This window comes from Lichenostomus cassidix, chromosome 2, assembly GCF_008360975.1.
Source record: "Lichenostomus cassidix isolate B80296 chromosome 2, HeHo_3.0, whole genome shotgun sequence".
NCBI classification, from domain to species: Eukaryota; Metazoa; Chordata; class Aves; order Passeriformes; family Meliphagidae; genus Lichenostomus; species Lichenostomus cassidix.
In genome coordinates, this window is record NC_139482.1 from 35,800,655 (window position 1) to 35,825,164 (window position 24,510).

A 24,510-nucleotide genomic window follows, 5' to 3' on the forward strand; every position below is an offset into this window, starting at 1 on the left:
CTGAATCAACTCCTATCAACAGAAGACATAGCTGATTTGACTGTTATGACCCATGTTTCCTAGTCGATTTTTAGATAAAAACAAGCAGATTACCAGCAAAGGTTTATCTCAAATTCCCACATGTACAGTATGCCACATTAAATATATGCAAATCAACCTCTTTCTCCTCTAGTTTTTTGAGCTGGCAACTCATATGACCTGAAGCCATGGTTAACGATTACAATTATTTGACTTTCATATTTATACAATCAGTCATCAGATATGCATGTTAATTGATTTTAACAGATAATTTTGTATTCTAATGATCAACAGTAAGTGTACATTTTACCAACCTCTTGATTTATAAGAAAATAAAACTTTTATCAGTTTTCACAATTAACCCTTCATTGTATTGATTTGCAGTATTCAATGTGAACTTCTCAATAATATGTTAACATAGAAGTACTCCAAACTAAGAGATCTTAATTTTGGTACCAAGATTTAATTTTCCAATTAAAGACACTCTTCCAGCGTGTTTAAAATTTATTTAAACAATACACTGTTGATTTATTAGAAATTATGAAACATAATTTAAACTTAAATGGACTGGGCAAACAACTAGTTTGTGTTTGTTTAATATTCACGTTTTGCTACTTAAAAGTTCATTTCTCCTTTTCCAAGAACCTTAGCCCTGCACTCCTTGATTTTAATATGCCCACACATGTCATATATATGACAGAGGGCAACACTACATTTAAGACCCTTATTTTTCAAGTAATATGCTTAAGACCAAAGGCTACCTCTGTTCTTGTCACTAAATATATTAACTGAATAGGTTACTTTTTTTTTACATGGCTGAAAATTTATTCTTTACAATTAAATTTTTATTTTGGATGCCCTATTTACTGAAGCATAAAATACAAAATTACAAATTGCACACATTTTCATGCAAAGAATTTACTATTTTCTAAGATTCTACAATGTGCAATCATTATCTTTTACAATTAATGGTTGTTCTTCTTTAATTCTATTCACATAAAAGAGTGGATATTGTATTTTACTCTCAAAAATATCAGATTATGGCTTGTTCCATAGAAGGGCTCTCCCAATTTAGGCCTTAACTGCTGTTGTACTAAAGGATCACGCACCAATTTTGGTAAAGCAAGAGCTGCTGGATCCCTTTCTCAGCATATTTTAATACCAACATAGATATTTTAATTTCTGTAAAATGCAGAATTTTTCTATTTTCTCTAAGCAATGAATGACTGAGAGGCTATTCAGCATTTATCCAGGCAAGCTTTGTACACTTCAAGTTCTGCTACTATTCTCTTTTTGTGTGGTAGCTCCAATTAATTTCAAGTGAGATTTATCCACTATGAGATTCTGAGACATTCTCCACAATGAAAAGCAAGAGACACCAGCACACTCATGTAGATACACAATGCTTATTCAAGTTCCTGTAATGGACCAGGGACAGAAGAACCTCAAAGTCACATTACCACAACTGTGAATAGGAACGCCTTAATCCCTAAAACACTCTTTAATGGACTTTTCTGATTTCTAAAAAGTCTTGATTTCACACTGAAATAATGAGAAAGTTAGTGAATACATGATGGGATTCTGTTGCTTACTTAATAGCTATTTTCCTGAAACTAATGTCTGGCATCATGACAAATACTGATAAGGCAAATAACTTCTCTTCAATCTTTCCCTTATTGGGAAACAACTTCATCTTCCACAGATCTTGATTTAATTCTGAACATGAAAAAGTTTGCAGGTCTGCAGAAACAGGAAACACATTCCACTCTAATCACTAACCCTATTTTAACACCACAGATATCAATGCAGAAAGACCTTGGTTTCTTTTTTACAACTCAGTGCTATGTAGTTAACCACCTTGAAGACTAACTGCAGGGTTTGTACTTTTGTAGCCAAGGCAGACGTTAAGATAAATAGAAGGGTGAAGTAAAGATCCTACACTTAAATGTGAACCTCCAATATAAACAGCCAGAAGAAAATAGTGGGGAAATAAAAGACAAATACTCTAATAAAATCTACATATATATTTTGCACATAAATATCTAATAAAGTTAGAAAATAAATACAATTCTGAGTTTCAAAAAATGTTTGCTATCCCCATTTCTCTTTAAACTTGACTAGGAAGAGTTACAAACCTGGTCATGTCAGCTATGAAGAAAAACAAGTAAAATTTAACAACTGCATTAAGTATGGGCTGACTGAGCCAAAGAAGTCTACTTTTACTCATAAATACAGCACAATCATTTACTTCACGGTAAATGGGGTCACATCAAACTGCCAATCAGTCACTAGTTGGGTTCTGCAGGGCTCCATTTTAGACCAGTGCTCTTCAGTGTCTTCATAAAATATTTGGATGAAGGAAAGTTTGCTTACAAAACTAAATTGGGAGGAGCTGTTGATTCCTTCGATGGCACAGAGGTCTTGCTGAACAATCTTGGCAAATTAAAGGGCTTGGCAATCACCACTAGTATGACCATTTACAAGGACAAACACTGGATTCTGCACCTGCGAAAGGGCAGCCCTGGATTTATGGACAGACTGGGGAACGAGAGGCTGGACAGCAGCCCCACGGAAAGGGATCTGGGTGTCCTGGTCAGTGGCAAGTTGAATCTGGGTCAGCAGTGCCCTGGCAGCCAGGAGGGCCAGCCCTGTCTTGGGGGGCATCAGGCACAGCACTGCCAGCTGGGCAAGGGAGGGGATTGTCCTGCTCTGCACTGGGGCAGCCTCACCTCCAGTGCTGGGGGCAGCTTTGGGCGCCACAATGTAAAGATATAAAGCTATTAGAGAGCACACACAGGATGGCCACAATGATGATGCAGGGTCTAGAGGAGAAGACATACAAAGAGTGGCTGAGGTCACTTGCTTTGTTCAGCCTGGAGCAGACCGAGGGGAGACCTCTTTGCACTCCACAACTTCCTCATGAAGGGAAGAGGAAGGGCAAACACTGATCTTTTCTCTGTGGTGCCCAGTGACAGGACCCAAGGAAATGGCCTGAAGTTGTGTCAGGGAGGTTTAGGTTGGATATGTGAAAAAGGTTCTTCACCCAGGGGGTGGTTGGGCACTAGAACAGGGACTCCAGGGAAGTGGTCACAGCACCAAGCCTGGCAAGAGTTCAGGAAGCATTTAGACAATGCTCTCAGGCACATGGTTTGACTTGGGCTGATCCTGTGCAGGGCTGGGAGCTGGACTTGATGTGGGTGCCTTGCAACTCAGGATATTCTAGGATTCATTTAAGTTAGAATTTATATAAACATTTTCACAAGATGCCTGAACCTAGATTAAAGTATAAACAAAAGAAAATACTATTTACTACTCACTATTTTAAAAAAGTATGCTAATTGCTAATCTTAAAGATTGATGATTAGAAGTAGCATATGATTAACAATTCTCAGTGTATTTACTGAAAACTGAAACAAAAGTAGAAAGCAATTGGTAAAAATTTCTGATAATGTCTTTATATGAAGAATTGCAACTACAACAAATTTCACAGTTAAAGGTTAAGTTAAGGCTATGTGTAAAAAGAAGACCAATCAAACACAGTCTGGGAACTGAGAAAAAAGTGTAGCTAGAAACTGTCCAATTCTAAGAGAAACATTAACGGTTCAGGGATAGCAAGGCACCATCCAGACACTATGGACAGTTTGGATCACTGAGACTATTAAAGGGATCAGGACAGGGACAAGTGAAGGAAAAAAATCCAGAAGTTCAGTATGAGTAGCTTAGTATCAAATAGTTTATGTGTAATCTTAGTCACAAAAATGAAGATGAATCCATGAAATAAAGAAAACCACTTATTCTGCTGCCCCTGTTGCAAAGTAATGTTTCCTCTGGCACTATCTCACTCAGGAGAAAGAAGTTTAGTTACCTGTATCCACAAGTGGTCAGATTTGATCACATATGATCAAAAATCATCAGGGATAACGGTCTTCTATTGTCCTTGACCTAGAAAGTATAGTCTTTAGGATGTTTAATTAACTTTGTCCCAAAAACATTTAACTAGTTTGCAACTCACTGCATAACCTCAACAAAGAAAAAATATATTATCAATTAGCTCGATCAGTTCTGCACAGTCATATGAACTCCAGCAAAGGTGCAAGGCATGAAAGAAAAATATCAAAAAACAGGAACACAGGGAGGACAAAAGATAATATTCATAATTTTGATGACAAATTTATCTAAGCCCACACACAGGTTATCTAAATGTGATAAAAATCACATTCATAAAAGCTTCAAGTGTCAATTTGTGGAACAGAAAACATTATACCATCTCCAAGATATTTTATTTCTACCAACACTTGCATGCCCTAAATGTCACTCCATTTTATCACGGTGACTGAACTTCAATGGACTTGGTAACATTAAGAAATAGATTATTAAGAACACCATTAGTTTGATTGCATAAAACCACCTCCCTACTTGGATGTTGCCTGTCTATAACAATGCCTCTTCTGACATGAAGACACCTTCTGAGACTCCCGGTGTCACCAGGAGAACTATGGCTTGTGGCATCCAAATGGACATAGATAAACATAGAAACGTCACTCCTAAGAAAAATGAAAGGCTGCACAGTTTCTCTTAGAACAAGTAAGTATTTTACACAGAATCATCAAGTTACCAAATGCAAACCACAGCAGAAAACTGCTGCAAATTTCAATCCTGTTAGTGGATAGATGAATTTAGGGAAGAGGATGTTAGTATCATCAACGTAGGGCAAAATTGCTGGGTTTTATTTTAAACATGCTTAAACTCAACATTTTAACTTAAACATTTAAGAGTGATTTTAGTCTGTAAATTTTACATATCTTGCCACCTGAAGCTGGCGATCCAAATGTCTGTAATAGCGCATTTGAAATGCTGAGTTATATTAATCTCATACTAACTATAGCAGTTCAATTTCAACAAATTTCTCAGGGTTTTTGCATATCGCTGAATAAATGACTCTGGAATTAGTTTACTTTTCTTGGAGGCATTATATGAGATTATTTCTTAGCCTCCTCCTCTTTGATTTAGTACACATCTTCAGATAATTTATTAATGTTTTGGATATCTCATTCATCATCTATTATTACTGGTGTCATAAATTAGAGGAATGGAACAAAGCACTGGACTATACACTTTTTCCATATTCATCAATAAAACAACTACCTCTGGTAGCAAGCACTCTATAAAGTAGTTGGTTTATCCACTAAGGTGAGATCAGGAGCAGTTTTTTAACTCAAATCCAAAGACAGATTAGATTTATACTCTAAGAGGCTATTAATCAAATAAAAATCAGGGCATCACCTTAAAATATAAAAGGGTAGAAACACCTGGTCTGCAAAACACAAAAGCACATGCCAGACATTGCTATGTCCTCTAAAATACTCAGATGAATTAGAAGGCTGATGAATGCCAGTTTTACCTGGAAAAATGGATTGCTTGTTAAAAATGCTATAATTTTGTCAGCAAACTATAAAACAGGAAAGAGAAGGAAAGATTCAACCAACAGAAATTTAAATGTCAACATTTAAATCAGTGGTAATATTGCTAAAGAAGATAAGTTGCCTGAACTGGTGGTAAGTAGGAAAAATGAAATCCCTTGCCCTTTTTTTTTTTTTGCTTTTTCTTTCTTCTTTCTTTTTTTTTCTCTTTTTGACAATCTAAACACAAAGGTCATTGGAAAATACCAACATGAAAATTTCATAAAATTTTCAAGATAATGGATATTAGTGGAAATCCTGTAGGTAATAAATAGCAGTATACTGTTCTAGAAAAAGTACCTGAAAAGAGAGAGAATTAATGTTATTATGAAAACGCTTACTACTGACTTAACAAGATCATTATGCCTGCATTAAATGACATATTTGAATTAAGTCTGAATACCCAAAAATTCAGTTTTTGTTTTATGTAGAGACTGTTGATATATTTTGTACACATTCACTGTTTACATTCCTTTAACTAAATCTCTTATTAAGACAAATTAGTATTTTGCATGATGTAACAATACTGTACTCACCTCTTTTCTAAATGTTTCCTGAAAATATTTAAGTCAGGTTTAGAACTTCATTAATGGAATGAGATACAGAATTTAAGTTCTTACAATACAGAAGAACTCCAAATGTTAGATTTGAATTGGATAAAATGCTTCCAATAGCAACTGTGTATCTAATCTCTACAGGTGAAGAAATTTTTTCTTCTTTAGGCATTATAGATTAGATATTTCAGGCTCAAATATGAACTGAAAACAACAAAAGATATTTTTCCAACTAAATAAAAGTTTCTTATTGTGCCACCTCTAATTCAGGACTGTCATTATTTTATAGGGTCCTTATAGAACCTTCACTATCTATAGCAAGTGATGATTAATAAAACATACTTGTACCAATGCCTTTTAAAGCTAATTCAACTCAACACCTAGTTACACTCTCCTATAGTTACAACTAACAGTGAAACAGAAAATTAACTATATGAGCTGCACCTTTGTTTAGTCTCCGGTTTGATCAGTTTGGCAATGATCATGCATCTTATTCAATCTATAAAGGCAGTTTGCAATCAAAACCTTATCATTATATGATGAAAGTAAGTAGCACCCTCTTTGTACTAAGCACCTGGTTTGAGGACTAACATATAGCAAAGAAGTCAATCCCTTCTCTGATTGAGAGCAGCCATTTGTACTCTCAGTCTTATCTCTACCTCACTTCAGATAAAAATGCACATTGTCAGGAAAATGCTGAAAGTTAACCTTCTCTCTCAGAATTCCCCTGAATTCTATTTTTAGCCTTAGTGAATTTCTAACTTCTATAATGGGAAACTTTATTAGACAAGGTATAAGCATGTCATACCCAAAATGTCCAGCAGCAATCTAGAAGTAAGAGGTACAAGGTAATTCTCTGGTAAAAAAGGACTTTATTGAACCTGGTCTCCCATGACTGATGGAATTGCAACTGAGGGAGTAGTCAAGAAAATGAAGTGTTGGCAATGGCAATATTCCCTCATGCAAGAGATTCCTTGACTTAGTGTTTTCAAACTATCTGAGATTTTTTCCCTTCCCATCCTTTCGTTCACTGAGTGAAAAACTTATATCTGCATGGAATTCTTAACCTCAAATCAAGGAACATACAAGGTTAATTTATTTCAGACTGACTTCAACAGATTAACCTTGGTTTGCCTGGAAGAAGGTTTTTCTTTTCCTCATCGCAAAGAGATTCCTCATCTAAAACTTTGCACCAAAATCCCAGTGAAGGGTAACTTCATTATTTTTCAGATAAATAAGCAGGTAACCTGTTCTACATTCTGAATTCACAGTTTCACTTGATGGTGATAGATTTTAACATTAATTAATGACTGCATAAAAGTACTGAAAAACCATGGAAAGAATGCTGTAGCTTATTCCAGATGGAATTTGGAATACAAGAGTCAAATTTCCTTAAATAATTATGCCAATATAATCTTCCTTTAACTTTTGCTACCTAATTCCCATAACTTTCAGGTCTGCTGATAATATCATCAATGAAGAATAAGTTGCATGGTGAACAGACAGGAACCAATCACTGAGAAGTAAACAAAAATAACATTTCTTTAGTTACAACACAGAATAAAAATTCAAATCAATGCAATTTTGAATTAAATAATTTTCTCTTTTAAAATTTATTTTTACTGATGGTTCTGCAAGACACAAAGTCCTGTCTTCTTTTCAACATCAGATATCCAGAAGGCTTCAGATATTTACATACCTGCTAGACAGGATCAGTACTCATAGATGCTGATTCTTAACTTGGTTTTAAGGGACATCACTGTTATATTCTCTAATCAGAGAAATTACATGAAATTGAAACCTTTGTTTCTCTGCAGCATATATTCTCTAAATTGTGCTAGTACAATTGAGTACCTGTTCTCAGACCGACACCTTTTTAAGCCCCATGTATTAGAACATTCATTCATGTAGTTGATCAGAAGCACATGTGGACCTGCAATTATCTAACACATTCGTCACTGGGACAAAAGGCCAAGAAGGACACCTGAAATCCTGTTACCACAAAATCATGGTTTCATGCAAGAGGAGAACTGGGAAAATGCTGTTCTGAAGCAAGCAGGCAGGTAGTACTGGAGGGCCAAAGCAGACAGGTAGCAGTGGAGGGCCAAAGCTGACACTTTCAGGACCAAAGACAAACCCCTCCACAGGGGACTGTGAGATTAATTTCTTCAACTCAATTATTACCACTAGTAAAGAAGTTTACTACAGCTACATGATTTAACTGTTAAACTAGCACTGCTAAATTCAGAATCCACTAAAAACATACTACAAATTGTCGGAAAGAAATAGGGCTTGTTTACTCCTCATTACAGTGTCAGTGAGTCAAAGAGTTGATCTTAAACAACAAAAGCTTGACAGACGAAAATGCCGCCAGCTCTGTCAGACTCCTGGAAGATAAAGTCAAGGCTCAAATGATTGGGTTGATCTTTGACTGAAACTGTAAAACAAGTCAGTTTCTTCAAAGCCAAACACAACACTGAAGCCAACAATAAGGAATGTTTTAGTTTTTTCCACACAATGAATTTTTTGATGTCATGAGCTCTGGAAGTTTTTAATCGCACTAAAAAAGCATTAGCATAGCAAATGTATATGACCCAGGCCCATACTCAACCACAGGACTGGTTTTCCTGAGTAATGTTATTTTTCCTTCTCTCACCTAAATTCCAGTATCACTACTTCTTAATAACAGAGATTCTGAAATGTTTAACCAGCTTTTAACCCATGTATTTTTTGTCTTTCACCATCTAAATCTGAACAATAGGTCATACTCTTTCACTGACTAATTTCCTAAGCACCTATATTTTATGGAATATACCATGGAAATTGGCATGCTATCCAGAGGGCTTCAAGATAAAACACTTCACCGACACAGATCCGATTCAAAAATTCATCCCATTTAAAGACTAAGAGCCTTAAGACATACGATTTTATGATTTTATTTAAATAAAGGTAATTTAAAATACCATGTTTACTGTTCAGAAGTTATTCTTAGTTATCCTTTCTGAATTCCTGATTCTCAGTATGACCACCTATATCTTACCTAAGTCTCCCCATTCCTTTTTCAAAAACTCTACATGCATTAAATCCCTCTCAGTGTATGTTTCAGTGTAATTTTACAGTGAATTTATAAGATTTCTGTTGCTACACATTAAAAATCAGATTCATCAATGTTTACTTTCTAATTTTAGACACGAATTTATTTGAAGTAAAATTTTAACCCATACAAAGGAAACTAGTTTTTACATACTGCAGACGTCATAACCCCCACAGAAGAGTAACAGTAAAGTTAATTACTAGAATCAGAGCCAGAGACACTGGACAGACAATAGTTTAATTTAACCAATTGTTGCACAATCTCTTCTTCCCACCTCTCACCTCCAGTAAATTAATTTTGATTATAACTATACTGGTCAGTTCAAGTTTGTTTAGGTGCAGATCTTTCCATCACTGACATCAACAGTGAAGCCCCCCAGGACTTACAAGTACAAATCAATTTTGTCTTCCTGAAACAAATCTTGAGCATCCAGAAGCTCAGGACCCTGATATATAACTTCGGGAACTAAGTGCTTAGTAGGCATCTGGAAAGTAATGAATTACTTCACTTAGCCATACCAGCACTTTATTATCCATTTTACATAAGAATTCATAATGATAACAAGCATATTGCTTGGCATGGAGCAAAACCATGCAGGCAAGCAACAGATATTTCCTCTGACCCCTGTCAGATCAATTAATTTTGGTAACAGAGACAAATGCCATCACAACAGCAGAGCAAGACAACAGAATTCCTCTAAAATGATAGAAAAAAAGAATATATGCTGTGAGGTGAAAAAGGTTTTAAAAATAACTTCACTGAAGTAATTCTCTATACCATCAGTAAAGCTGTTTTCAGTCATGTATAGCATGCTACACAATACTTTATAGTAAAATAATTTCATTACATCATATGCTTGCCAGAAAAGGATGGCACAAGCTACCTATCCACACTGCTTGCCATTACAAACATCCCTTTCATTTTAACAGTATAGATTTTTTAGGTTGGAAAAGACCTTTAATATCATCAAATCTAACCATTAACACTACCAAGCCCACCATGTCCCCAGGTGAATTCTTAAGAATTCACCTTCTTAAGATCGAGATTCATCGAAAGCAAAGAGATAATTTGCTTATAATAGTATGCATATAGATAAGGTTTACATATCTGATATAGAATTCTAAAATGCTTATATGTATGCACAGAACCTCTTACACTGACTAAATATTGAAAATCTCCCAGCACCCACTGTGCTGGGATAAACAACTTTTTTTTTTCTTTTTGAGTTCTCTAGAAAATTAGGAGAACAGGCAGTACTTGAAATGTATTTCATGAACTGTCATAACCATAACAGACTGACTGACATAAGATCCACCACAGCTGAATGGTCAAAGACGCATAACAACATGTATGACTATTTCAATCAATGAATGAAAGAAGTTTTTCTCAGTAAAACATTACCAATTTGCCTTACACCAGCCTTACTGTACGTTAAAAAGTGTGTAGATCAGGTGAATAATGGAAAAAATCAAAGCAAAAAGAGAATTTGGTTTTGGGACGTGCAACTGAACAAAATGAAGTAATTGTACTAAGCCATGTCAAATCTAAGACTTCTGTTTTGCACAGTCAGCAAACTGGGACTACAATCTGATATATCTATTTACACCTAACACAGTATTGCAGTTAATTGCTTATATTTGGCAACAGATCTTTCCTTTTAGAGTTCCTGCCAAATGTCAGTTGGTGGGATCACAATGTGCACAATGGGGCAGACACTGAAGAGCCTCTCAGGTTTTACCAACAACTTGCCCTATTTCTGCAGAAAAGCACTTCAAGTTAAAGTTTAAATGTATAGAGGGAAACAAAAATACAGCTTTAATCTCACCTCATCATTATCGTTCCCTCTAGACGTAGAGCCATTCCATCATCAAAGTGCAGCTGCACCACTAACAAGGGGCAGCTACTCAACACAATGTCAGACCTTTCCAATTTGAGAAGTCACAAGGCAATTCTCCTCAAGAGACCAGGTCAGCTTAGGACTCAGGGAGTTTGGGGTTTTTTTAGTTTTTTTTCTTTTATCATAGTATTAATAAAATAACTAGTCTTTCGAGAACTATTGTAACTGATACATGCCTGTGGATGCAGCAATGCCTAGCAGGGTCCCAGACAGTCAGATGATCTATTTCCAGCTGTCATGGACAGTGGAGGTTACAGCAGGATGTTGAACTTCGAGCTCTTGCTCTAGGACAATCCACTTCAGAAACACTGAAGAAGATGGATGGCACAGTTAGAGGAAGATATGAAAGCAGATGTCCAGTGTAGAAGAGAAACCTTCTCTCTCTCACTTACACAAGATGACAGATACCACTTAGATTTTTTTCATTTGTTTACCTGTACATGCAATTAGAAAGCCTACTTGCATTTCATTTTCGTTTCACTGTCATCTTTTACCTGTGACTTCAAGTCACCATATCACAACAGTGGCACTGACTTTGAGAGGAACTGACAGTTTCTGAGGCCTGAGCCTCAGAAAAAGGCAAATGTCACAAGAAAGTAAAAATACTTTGAAACATTATATTAAGTTAGTGAAACACAGAAATGTATCTCAAGTTACAGGAAAGAGGTTAGTATATCAAGAGGGACCTCATGGAAAGTCCTAGTATCCAGTGGATGCTATGAACAGACGTAGCAATGAATCATGACAAAGCCATTACTAGCTACTGAAACAGAATTCTGGAATTGACACTTGTTTCAGTTCCTTCAAAACTAAGCAAAATGAACGAGAATAAAATTGGCATGGCCATAACATTTCACCAAGCAAAATTCTTAACTGCAGACAGAAATTAGTCTCAAGTGAAATGTCAGTTAATTTACTGCTGTCAGTTCAGGATACATTGCAATGATGAAATCACTGCGAAATGTAACTCAGGACTTTGAAAGATAAATTCTTTCACATTGAAAAAATGAAACTGCTATCCAACCTTAACTTGCTCTGAAGTTAACCTGAATAATAATGGTGAGAGTTGTCTGGCCAGGCTGACTAAGAAACATTAGCTGAAATACCATATTAGCAATTTGGAGATTTGCTGGCAACTTGAGGTTTTTTTTTTTTTTTTAACATGAAAAAGCGTAGACAGTATACTGAGCACACCAGACACATCAGAGTGTCAGCTTAATGTAATGCATTACTACAGATATATTTCTTTCTAAAGTAAATTGAATATTTGAGAAAAATGAGAAATCCTTGACTTTTTCCTCTCAGTATCAAATACATCTTTGTCACCATTTTTACCACTCAGGTTCAAAATGAGATCTACATCAGCTCCTCCTGATCTTCCAATATATTCAGATCTCATCTGAAACTTTTGTTGTTGTTCTTGTTGTTTCGCATAAGACCTATACATATAAGAGCCAACCCGTCTACACATAAAAAATTCTCATTTACCCCACTTATGACATTTAACTCTCCTCCTAGTCAATCCATGCAGAGCACAGTTTCAAAAATGCTCATCTCACTGGTTGCCAAAGTTTTCAATAACTGTAAAGACAGTCACCTTGAATGACCAAGCCTCTCATCAGCAATTTTACATTATTCTTCTTGTTTGCATCTTCATCACTGCATATCATTATACAATAATGGAAGACAATCTGAGTAAAAACCCTTGCATGAGCCTGTCTTCCACTACTACTACAAATTCAGTAAGCCAATACAATCTACTTCAATACCTAATGTTGTGTCTTTACAGGTAGTGTATTTGTTCTTCCTTACCCACATTTCTTTTCTAGTCAGCAGTTACGTGGTGCTTAGCTGCCTACTGTGGTTAAACCACAACACCACCCTACAATTATTTCTGTTGCAGCTGTATCTCCTCACTGCTTGAAAATACAGAAGCAGAGGAGCTTGACATGCACAAGAATCAGGTAAACAAAATGTTGAGACATACTCTGTAAAAAAAACAAAACAAAAAAGACTAATGGCCAGTTCAAGACACACTTTCTGTGTTGTTGGGTTTGATTTTATTCCATGTTTCCAGAAGGTGGAATCTTTTAAGTATGCTAGCTTCTTCCATGCTTAGGAAAGTCCAGTGCTGCAAGCATTAGGGCAAAGTAAAACTGCAGCAGGAAAGAGGGATCTAAAATAAATGTTCTTTGCTTAAAAAAGAAAGAGAAAAGACTATTCAATGCTGTTAATAAGCTTTATACTGAAGGTTTTCCTCTTATCCCACTGCTTTAAGTCCTTGTCATCCACTTTCTAACCAGCTGTTGTTCCTTCTCAAGCTCATTTGGCTTGACCTAGGCTGATCCATTACTTCTGGAAGAGGACAGTATGAGTCTGAAGCTTTTGAGCATAATAGAAAATGAAGATTACCCCAAGTATTACTGAAAGTTACCTCTAAACACTGGCAAAAGACTCACTATCTGTATAAGGAGGTATCTAACATGATTAGGGACTAAGTGATAATGAACAACAGCTCTAGAAGATTAAGCACTCTAGTCAGCATATAAAAATTACAGCATGAGTCTAACAACACACTTTTATCCCAATCTGGGTAAGCTGTTACAAGTAGTAAAATGATCACTCAGCCTACATTTGCCCTCTTCTCAGATAAAATTACTCACAGTGGAAATTATAACCATGACTGATCATACACTATTACTGTAAATTAATGTAAAAATCTAGTCTCCCCCAACAGCTATGAAACAGCAACAACTCTAACACTCTAATTCCTGGCATATGTCAGTTTTGAACACTTGAATACTGACTTATAGGTAGAAGTATGTATTTTTCATCTCATATACAAAAAATTTGACAGTTTATCTAAAAATCCCTAAAGACCAGAACAAAAATATTTAACATACAGAAAAACAATTTAGGACTTTCTCCAGTCACTGAGGCTTCAGAGTGCACAGGAGTGCTATTAGTAACATAGCATCTCAACAGGATTTGCAACAGCTGACAGTGCCACTTGTTCATTCTGTATGTGTACCTCAATCTATCCCAGTTGTGCAAAATGTCAAAGTGGAGCTCTATGTCCAGTGACAGTAGCTGCTACTGTCCTCTGCAGTCCTTTGTCCTCCCTACTCAGTTTTGCTTGCACTGAACCTTGTGATAAATCGATTCTGAATTACAGGTAAAGACAGCATGACTGCACCAAATATAAGTCTGACATCATCATCATCTACAGTTATAAAGAATTAACATTAACTTGTATCTGTCCAACATGTGTTTTCATTTCTTCCCAGGTACTTCATTCCTCACACTTCAGCCTAAAGGATGTACTTAAGGCTCAAGATAAGAGTCGTAAGAGACAAAAGACTGGGCAGCTTTTCCATTTCTGCAAACTGAAGTTTGGCACTCTATCTTGAAGGTGAGTCAAATCAGCCATCAGCTTCAGTGATCAAAGGTGGGACCAAAAGCAATCAGCAAACTGCTCGGGTCCACTTACAGTTCAGAAAAATGTGCAGTATTAAAGGGGCCACAAGCAACTGGCAATCAGCTGAAAATGCAGCAGGTACATCCTGCCTTACACATATCCCATTCCATCTATCCCTTAAATCTCTTTCCAATTCCCTGACTTGCAGTGAAGCCTCAACTGTCACCTTGCACCTAAATCAAGCAATCTTCAAATCAAGACTCATGGGAAGTATAATAAATAAGAGTTTATTGTGGGACTACAGCACAAATCCAAAAACCAAAAAAGCTTTCTATTAAGTGAAACTGACCCTGACTACAGAAGGTAACCTTGTGAAAAAGGGACCAAGTGTAAAATATATATACTGCCTTACAGTTTTTTTCACAGATCTATATAGGAATGAATCTTTCGTTTGAAAAGAGAACTGGCTTAAAGGAGCTTATTTAAAGTAACACTACAAGTACCAACATAAAATTTCAAAGGGCATTTCACAATGTGTTTCTCCAGAAAACTGTGAAGTAAATTCACAAACAAAAGGTGAAATTTACCCTCATTCATAAATGTCCTCATTTAATTCTAACTGGTTGCTGCCTTTGAAAAGTACACTTGAAAAAAAAATTTAACAACTGTAATGCACACACTGCAACAACCTAAAATGATAGCTTTTTTATTCCTTTGGTTTTAGTCCTCAAGGCACTAACTTCTGAATGAATGCTTTAAATGTGTTTTATGCACAATGAACATACACCACTCATGTTTGGAAGAAACCTTTCCACAGGCTGGAACATGAGTTTCCTCTTATTACAGGAAGTCAGCAAAATCCTGCCTGTTGCACTTTCCTCTGCTTATGCTCACCCACTGTTCTCTCACCCAGCCACAAAAATTAAACTTACAGGTATCCAGATTTTTGCATACGTGAAGAATATCTTCAATATTATCTGCTCCATATCTTCATGAAGCATGAAAAAAGTGGCAGGAACAACCAGTGTAAGTTTTACGCAGAAGTGTGAATCTACAGTGAAAATCAAAGGAGCTCGTATCTTTGTCTCATTAGCCTAGACTGCTCAACTCATTGTACATAAAAGTTATGGGGTACAATGAACTTTAATAGATATTGTCACAAGCAGCACCAGGTTTAGTCTGAAAAAACCACACAAAACTCTACATATATATAAGAATTGCCCAGCTAGACATTTGAATTTATTAACTTCTCCCCAAAATGTGTATATTTATTAGTATCACAGGCCTAAGTCTAAGTGATGGGAATTCAAAATAAGTCAAGACCAAAGGAGGAGAAACACTATGCTACTGACTCACGAATAACTGAAAAAAAAAGCAAGGCTCCTGCATATTTTTTTTTTTAACTATATGGTGTCCAGCAACAGGCTGTATATGCTGCCGATGCCCAAGTCTCTCCTGAAAGCATAGGTGAGTTTCATAGGAAGCAGGACACGCTAAATAAACATGAGTATCAGCCTCTCGTCTCACTAAAGAAATTAACAGTGCCATTATCATTCCCAGAACAATTATAACAATTATCAAATAACTTATCAGATATACATTAAGAGAAGTATACTAAATGTTTACTTGCATTTGTCCCATCGGCATTAGTACTATTCTCCTCATTATTACAGAAACACAAAATTGGTTTGGGTTGGAAGGAACCTTAGAAGATCATCTAGTTCCAAACCCTCCTGCCCTGGGCATGGACACCTTTCATTAGACCAGGTTGCTCAGGGCCCCATCCAGCCTGACATGGAATGTATCCACGAAGGGAACATCCACAGTTTCTCCGGGCAACCTGCTCCAGTACCTCACCACCCTCATAGCAGAGAACTTCTCCCTAATACCTAATCTAAAGCTACCCATTACAGTCTGAAGCCATCACCCTTTGTCCCATTCACTGCATGCCCTTGTGAAAAATCCCTCTCCAGCTTTCTTGTAGGCCCCCTTTGGGTTCTGGAAGGCTCCTCTGAAGTCTCCCTAGAGTCTTCTCCTCTACAAGCTGAACAGCCCCAACTCTCTTAGACCTGTCTTCATAGTAGAGGTGCTCCAGCTCTCTGGGTCATCTTCACGGTCCTCCTCTGAACTTGCTCAGGTCAGTTATATCTTGCTCAGAGTAGATATAACAGGTCCTCTACTATGTCTACTCTTTCACTCTACTTCTCATTGCTTACTTTTTACATTACTTACTATTTAACATGTTTGAATTACTTTTAATTTCTCCCATTTAACCAATGCATTTAAATTGTAAGATTTATTCAGTATTTTACAGTGCACTCCTGTGTTAGCAGTGATGAGGTAGTCTAAAATCTGGGTTTACTGAATCTTCCCCTTTGAGTTCTTGTTTGGCCTTGACTAAGTTACTTTCCTCTCACTGAAAATTATTAATGCTATTTTCATTTATAGATGAAAGGCTCTACAAAACTCCTAAACATTAATCATGAATAATCCAGATAAAGCTTAGTTAATAACAAAGTACAAGAAATCAAAGTATCAACTTGACACTGGATCCTCTTATTCAGTTTTATATTGCAAGCAAGCATGCTGATATGAGCATGATAATAAAATAAACATGAAACATACCACTTGAGGCTTAAAAGTATCTAGTTTTAAAAGAGGTCCAACTTACATCTGAAAGGTCACTGGGAACACTGACAAAAACTTTTAAAGCAGAGATGATAAAAAAAACCTAGCAACCTTTTAAGAGAATAATATTAATTTTGAAAGAGAATCTGTTGGGGAAGATCAGAAAATATAACTACAGTTTTCAACACTGAAGCTTGTCAGGCTTCAATCAGTAGAATACAGGCAGATCTTTAGCCAGATATAAATGCTGCCTTACTGTGAACAATGACAGGTAGGGAAAAAAATAAGGTTTGAGGAAAGAATGTGCTTATCCACATTGTATCGGATGCAGGAGCCATTGGTCACATCCATCACTGCTAATGCTATCAGGACCCAGAATAGAACCATTTTCATCAACACCATGTGTTAATTAAATGAAATTAATGAAGTTAAAAAATATAACTAACAGTCAGCATGCTGGCAAATCAAACTGCTTGTGGACATGTCTAAAGCATAGTGGATAAGAAATGATTATCAGTGTTGCTCAAGTAATGACTGAGCATTAAGCTACTCCTTAACAATTGAGGAAAGGGTGCTGAGCGTGACGCTGGCAAAGTAGATAATAAACACAGCATTGCAAGATTTGTAAAATAATTACATATAACCATGGATAATGAACACATCCACCTACATAAAATTAACTATCAACAAGAAAATTATTTTGGCTAACAAAACTCAGGATCAGCATTGTAAACCCTTACAAACTGACAAGAATTTGAGGAGCTCCAGGGTATGGCAGTTAATCCACAATTGGGAAGTTTTTGGTAACTTCATTGAAAACATCTGCTGTTGGCCACTAAGTCACAAAACAATGGTCTGCATGACAATTCATCTGATGCCAGGTACAATTCTTATACTAACATTACAGCGAAGTCTAAATGCCAAAAATTAATTTTTACAGTTCCAGAAATAGTCTTTAAAACTTTCAAAAATTTCCATACCTCCCCTAAATTCAAGTCTATTCTCCATGCACATCACAGAACTATACTTCTTCCCAACAAGAAAAAGAAAAGGCCAAAGGCCTATTTGCGTAAAAGCCAGACACTAAATAAAAATAACATTTGTTATGAAGCAGGCACAATCCAGGTTTCAAGAAACATCATTCAGATATTCATTACCTGAAAAATCAGAACCAAAGGTTCCTCCTGATTGTACATTGGTCTAAGGGTTAACTACTACAGCTCAGTAAGAAGGTGGTGATAGTAGAGGTCTGTTACAGACCATCAGCTCAAACTAGAGAACAGTGGGATTTTTTTTGGTAAGCCCTATTTTTAATGCGCTGAAAGAAAAAGGTCAAACTGAAATCTTTAATACTGAAACCTAGTACCTCAGGATCTTAAGCTGCCAACAGTAAAAACATCTGTTTTAAAAAAAATATTAGCAACAGTTCTCTAAGGGCACTCACCATACCCAGAGAAATTATCATATATTCCATTATAATTGCTACAATGACTAAGCCACAGGAGTAGAAATTGGGCATAGCCTAAGAATTACTGATCATGATCAAATTACATAGCCAGATAGAGATTTCTAACATTTATATAAACATACAAGGTACATAGATGCTAATATTCCTTAGTTTTCAAAATTTCAGAAGCAAAGAAGTGTTATGAACTAAATTAATTGGGAAGAAAAATCATAGACAGAATAACATGAAAACTGAAACTTCCCTAAGATGACTTTTATCTTTGGTCAGGCAACTTATGCAGCTAGCAAAAAGGACAAATTATGTATTCTTCTGGCTACAGATCAGACTAGTTTCTCAAAATCAATTTTTTTTAAAAAAAAAGAAGTTAGAAAAATAAGCAGGATCAGTTACTTAGAACAGGGGAGGCTCGAACACCATCAATATAAGCTACTGTTGCAGAGTGTAGAAACTGAGAGACACAAAATATCCACGCATGACACCACCAAGGGTGTTAGTAACAAACACCACATCAACAATAGCAGAGGCCCATAACTAGACAGAGGTGGCACAAGTGTTAAAAATTGTAAGGAAAGATCAAAAATAGTCAATAAATACTTTCATTCTATAGTTGGAAAGATTCAAAATGGTATAATCGTATCACATTATATTGATTTTCCTTCCAACTCATTTGTTAAGCAGATGTTCCAGATCAGATGTTAAAAAACATTGTGTGAAAAACATTTTAAATCAGCATACTTGTTAAACTTATCCCAGAGTCCTAGAGTAGTCAGCCCAGCAAAACTATGATCTGCTGATGCTCTTTTAAAACTATGTATTTTAAAATCTGTATGTGTCTTTAAATGCTAGGGACTGCCACTATGCAGAGGAGTGAAAACACAGTGTCAAAGGGACAAATCAAGTTTTAAGGCAGTCTGATATGATAGAGAATTCAGATGAGATAACAAGAACTAGTGAAAGACAGATGCATTCAAATGTATTCAAACAATAATTGCATGCCTTATTTTTAAATAGTGGCAAAGATGAATCACTGAAACAAGTCATCCAGAAAAGTAGATGGTAGATTCTCAGTATCTTGATACACTAAAAAAAAATAAAAGAAAAGAAAAAGAAAAAAAAGCAAAAAAAGCTTAGCCAACCAGAAGTTCAGAAATCAAACCCATTGAGACAAAAACTGGTGCTATAATACATTTAAGGTAAAATGTTCATGTATTAAGATAGATGCAGCACTTAATGCAAGTCAACTTAAGAAAGCACATGAACTTTTCACATACACAACTAGATTAATTAGTAGAGTGGTAGTAATGGTCTTTAATAAACCTAAAATAACGATTTGCCAGCCCATTAACAGAACAAAAAGCCCTTCAAATTAAATAGTACAGAAGGATAATGTTGGGGTTTTTTAAATTGAACACCATAGTACTGTCTCGTTTCTGTTGCATTCAATTCAGTCTCAGTGACATCTGATTCTTCCTACTATTTTCAAACTATTTCAAAACAGACTTCAGGTCATGTTATGACTCAGTGCTTTTGCGAAATCTACATCTAACCATTAACAGAGGCAGAATACACATTTCTATTCTGTTTGGTAATTCATCAACTTCTATCCAAAATAAAGGCTAAATGTTGAATGTTCATCTCCAAGGACTGGATGTAGTTTGACTAACTGCTCCAGCTTGGTTCTTGCTTATTTCAACTGCCGGAGTACAAATATTGCCAACTGTTTCTCCTCAAGGACTGTCACACATGGATGAATTCATATAAGATTCAGAGAAACCATGCTTTTTTCTATACAACATCAATTAAAAGAGCATGAATTATCAGATTGTAATGGGGGACCTCAAACTGCATAATTTTCAAGTCTTTTCGTGAAAGTAGTTGATCACAGAAGTTGCAACATCAGAAAAACGATGACACTTGGGTGATAAAAGCCATTCTTAAGTAAAACACAGACCACAGTAACAACCTTCCTAAAAACTGGAAATGGTACCAGCTATTCCTTTTGGAGGTAAAAACCAGAGTTCAAGTCTCACTAACGTAACAACCAAACATGGGCAAGCAATTCCTTCTATCATGTTTAACAGTCCTCCTCCTCTGAAAGCACAACTCACCCAAAGATGTGTGTTTTTATAGACTACAGACTGAACTGCTTTTGGCCCGCTCCTGGGCCAGAAGAAAAAGCACATAAAACCTACAGCTTATTTACTTCAGAGCAGTGTAGAGCCTAAGTCAAACAGTTTAGATAACATACCACATTTGCACTCAGCAGACATCACTGGCTCCTGATCCAAAATGCTCTTACACGTGCTAATCAACAAAGCCTCCAATGGACTAGGAACTGATTATCTTAGAAACTGTCTATCCTCCACAATTCTCAGCAACAGCTGTTGTCAATTACAGCAGCATACCTAACAGTTTAAGATAAAACTCCTAAGGATGGAGTGCAAAGTAAACTTTTTAAGACTTCATCAACAGAATTCCTTTCAGGGCAAAGTGTAAACCAGTTCTTTGCACAGCCCTTCCCCACTGAAAAATGAAGCTGTAATAGCAGCAACAACCTGGAGACAGTAAAGATGATCTCTACATTAGCATAAATTATAGGCAAGCAGAGAATGTATAACACATTTCCACCAAATAACATTTTTCTTGCACATCAGTACAAGGTAACAAAGTCTAAAAGATTCAAGTGTGAACAAAAGAGAAAAAGAACAACGTTCAAGTAAAGCTAACATAGTTATGTAAAGATGGGAAAATGTGAGAGGAATGTTTTCACTTACATTTCTCAAAGGTAAGTGCCCTTCTCACAGGTAGCAAAGTACTTTCAGAAAACCTCTGAACCAATTTGGTGTAACAAGTGAGGTTTTACTAATATTACAGCTATAGGTGAAATGAAGCAAAATATGCAAGAATCTCATCAGTTTAATTAATCCTTGAATAAACCTACCAGTACAAGCCTTACTTAGTTGCCTTCCCATTCACAAAGCAGGAGAATAGACTCTTTGTTTTCATCCCACTAACAAAAGGATGCCATCAGTATCTTTTCAAATGTTCAGTTTTCACAGGAGTTTACCATATCTTTAGTACCTAAACTATGAACACCTCATAAAATCTAGGGAGGAAGGAGGGGGAAAGAATGCACCATCTTTCTAGTATGCACTTACTCATATAATAATTGCTTATGGTCTCATACTTTGCTATACACTGAAATTCACTGTGTAGGTTCACAGCCCATACAGCTCCTGTTGATGGCACAATGGCAAAGTCGCCAATTTCAAGTAACAAAATATACCAAAAAAGTTTTGAAATTCACCAGTTTATTTGGAGTAAGCTGTGTTTGTTTACCTGACAGCCTGAACTTACTTCAACACAGTATTAATTTTAACAACTTCAGCAATCACTACTATTCATATATATCCATATGACTCTTACGGATACAGTGTTTAGGCCAAATACAGGCCATGTGTGTCAGTTAAATTAAAAGAAAAATCTGACAACTGGTAATCACAACTGTGTTAACTCACAGTTACTACATTAACAAAATGAAAAAAAGGACTGGTTTCAAAAATAGAAATCATTATCACCAACAAACAATGCAATTTTCTTATCACCCTGTTTTAGATTTACAGTATTTCAACCTCTGAGTTGCAAATATAACAGTGGAGGATGATTTAGAGAAAGATAGGATCTAGACCTAATTTAACTGAAAGTTTCATCAACCTCAAATTCTCAAAAATATTTTCAATAACAACAATCAGCCCACATATAATTGCAATGTATTTTGGAATCTTTAGTTTTCACAAAGTAAGTATTATCAGCAAATAGCTCAACTAATGTGTGATAACTAACACAACTGACAAGTAACTTTAATGAGGTTGCTTTAATCTCAAGAGACTTATGTGGTGCTTTTTAACCAAGTTTCAGAGCTTTGTAAGGGAAGGTAAGCGGGATCACATGGAGAATGGATACTGTGGAGCTGAGTGGCAGAGCTAGAAGTGTATTCTTTTCTCCCAAGTGCCATCCCAGTACATTTTGTACATGATTCTTTAACATGTATACCTCTTTCATGAGTATACCGCCAAAGGAAAGCAATGCCAATATGATGGAATAACTGTTTCTTAAAAGCAGATCACAAAGCCTCCAGGATGTGTAGTACCACAGGGCATGTAGCTAAACTGAACTACTGATGGGACCAGTACAGCAACCTCACTCTATGAAACTCCCAAATAGCTAAAATGTGTTAATTGCAGCCCTTACACAGAAATGCAGACTTGTACACCACTTGAATTGCTGCATACTAAAGAAAAACGTGTGATGGTTAAACATCTATCACTGACGGCAATGGACAGCTAGCACAGACTGAGTCAGGTAGGTGAGAACAGGGAGGAAGAGAGGCTCTGGGGCAGGAAAACTGGAGGGAAGGCAAGCTGCTTCTAAAAACTGTTTTTTGAAGGCCTGGAGAGAAAAAAAAATAAAATAACCATGAAGACCTTCAACTTCCCTCTTCAACCATCGGAATCACCAACAATTGAAAAAAAAAAAAAAAAAACCACCAACAAACCAACCCAGAGAAGGAAACCTTGTGACAAATCTGCCTCCTCCTCCCTCCCTGCTCTCGCCTCCCGGCAGCGAGGCTGCGGGTCCGCAGCTGCCCGCCGGGGAGCACCTGCCCTCGGCACGCCCCGGGCCGCCGCCACTCCCGGCGGGACCCCGCGGCAGGAGGCGGGACAGGCCGAGCAGCGTTGGCGGCGCTGGGCGCGCAGGCCTCGGCGCCCCGCCGGCCCCGCTGCCGCCACTGCCGGCCGGGGAAGGGGCTCGGCAGGGTCCGGGGCGAGCGGCGGCGCACTGCGGCTGCGGGGCGGCCGGCGGGGAGGGGGGCAAGCGGGTGAAGGGGAGCAGATGCTCTGGGGCTGGTTTTACCTGCTGCTGCTGCTGCCTGCAGTGGCATGAAGATCTGGCTCAGCCTCTCTCTCTCTCTCTCTCTCCCTCCCCGCCTCCCTCCTTCCTTCCCTCCCTCCCTCCGTCCCTGCGCCGCGGCGCACAGACCCCCGTGCCGTCCCGGCGCCCTGCGAGGGACGCGGGGCAGGGGGAGGCGGTGGGGGAGGCCCGGGGAAGGGAAGGGGAAGGGAAGGGGAAGGGCTCTCTGCCCGCCCGGGGGTGGTACCGCCCCGCTCCCGCCGCGCAGGCGCCCGAGCCCGTGGCCGCCCGGCGCCTGCTCCTTGTGGCTGCTCCGCGCTCCCGGTGCCCGCTGCCGGCTTCCTGGGGCCGCCGGGGCTGCGGGGCAAGGGGAAGGGCGAGCGTGGGGCTGCCCTCGCGGCTCGGCTGCTCAGCAGCAGAAGGACGCCGGGGTTGTTCGAAATCGGGAGGGATTGCGTCTCTTCGGGGCCTTTCGGCCTCTTGAGGAAGCCCGGTGTACTTATATTTACATAAAGCGTGCGTAGAGTGTAGTTACCAGTCACGCAACGCGTGGTGAGGGCTGGGGGGAAGGGGCTGGAAATGAAGGTAGTTTATAGCGAGTGGGTAACATCGCTCCCTGGAAGCGGCTGGCCGGGTTCAGACCGCCTGGGAAACGTCCTGTGGAAGGAGTGGAGTGCCCGGCTGGGGCTGTGGCGGCCGGAGGTGATGCTGCCCGCCTGTCAGCCCAGCCATGGGTCACTGAGCAGCACCCTACAGCTCGGTGCAGCTCACTGCGACAGACGCGGCAGTTTCCAAGCACACTTGGATCGCTGGCACGCGATTGACATCAGTCAAAAAGATCGCTTACTTAAATTCTGGGAAATCCGGTAAACCTGCGGTTTTCATGGCATCGGCCCTTCATTAAAAATCATGAAGGAATGTGACCAGAGGAGCACCAAGTGTTGAAGAATTCATTTTGCTTGTAAAAACAGCCTGCAAGGGATATATTTAAGCAAGAGTTTGAAGGTGTCGTGAAGCACCTTGTGGCCTAACTTGGTCGTTGTGATCATTTTACAGTTTGTCA

At 37.9% G+C, this 24,510-nt stretch overlaps 1 protein-coding gene across 7 annotated transcripts in view; it reads right to left on the reverse strand.

The window, feature by feature from the left end:
- TBC1D5 (TBC1 domain family member 5) overlaps window positions 1-23,689 on the reverse strand; it is a 313,036-nt gene extending 289,347 nt beyond the window's left edge. For 4 of the 7 annotated variants that reach the window (XM_085051059.1, XM_085051056.1, XM_085051058.1 and 1 more), the window contains exon 1: window positions 23,451-23,689. The gene's annotated coding sequence lies outside the window, so the exon portion shown is untranslated. The remainder of the gene's footprint in view (window positions 1-23,450) is intronic. The other 3 variants (XM_085051061.1, XM_085051060.1, XM_085051062.1) reach the window with 2 other exon arrangements.
- Between the last annotated feature and the right edge of the window lie 821 nt (window positions 23,690-24,510).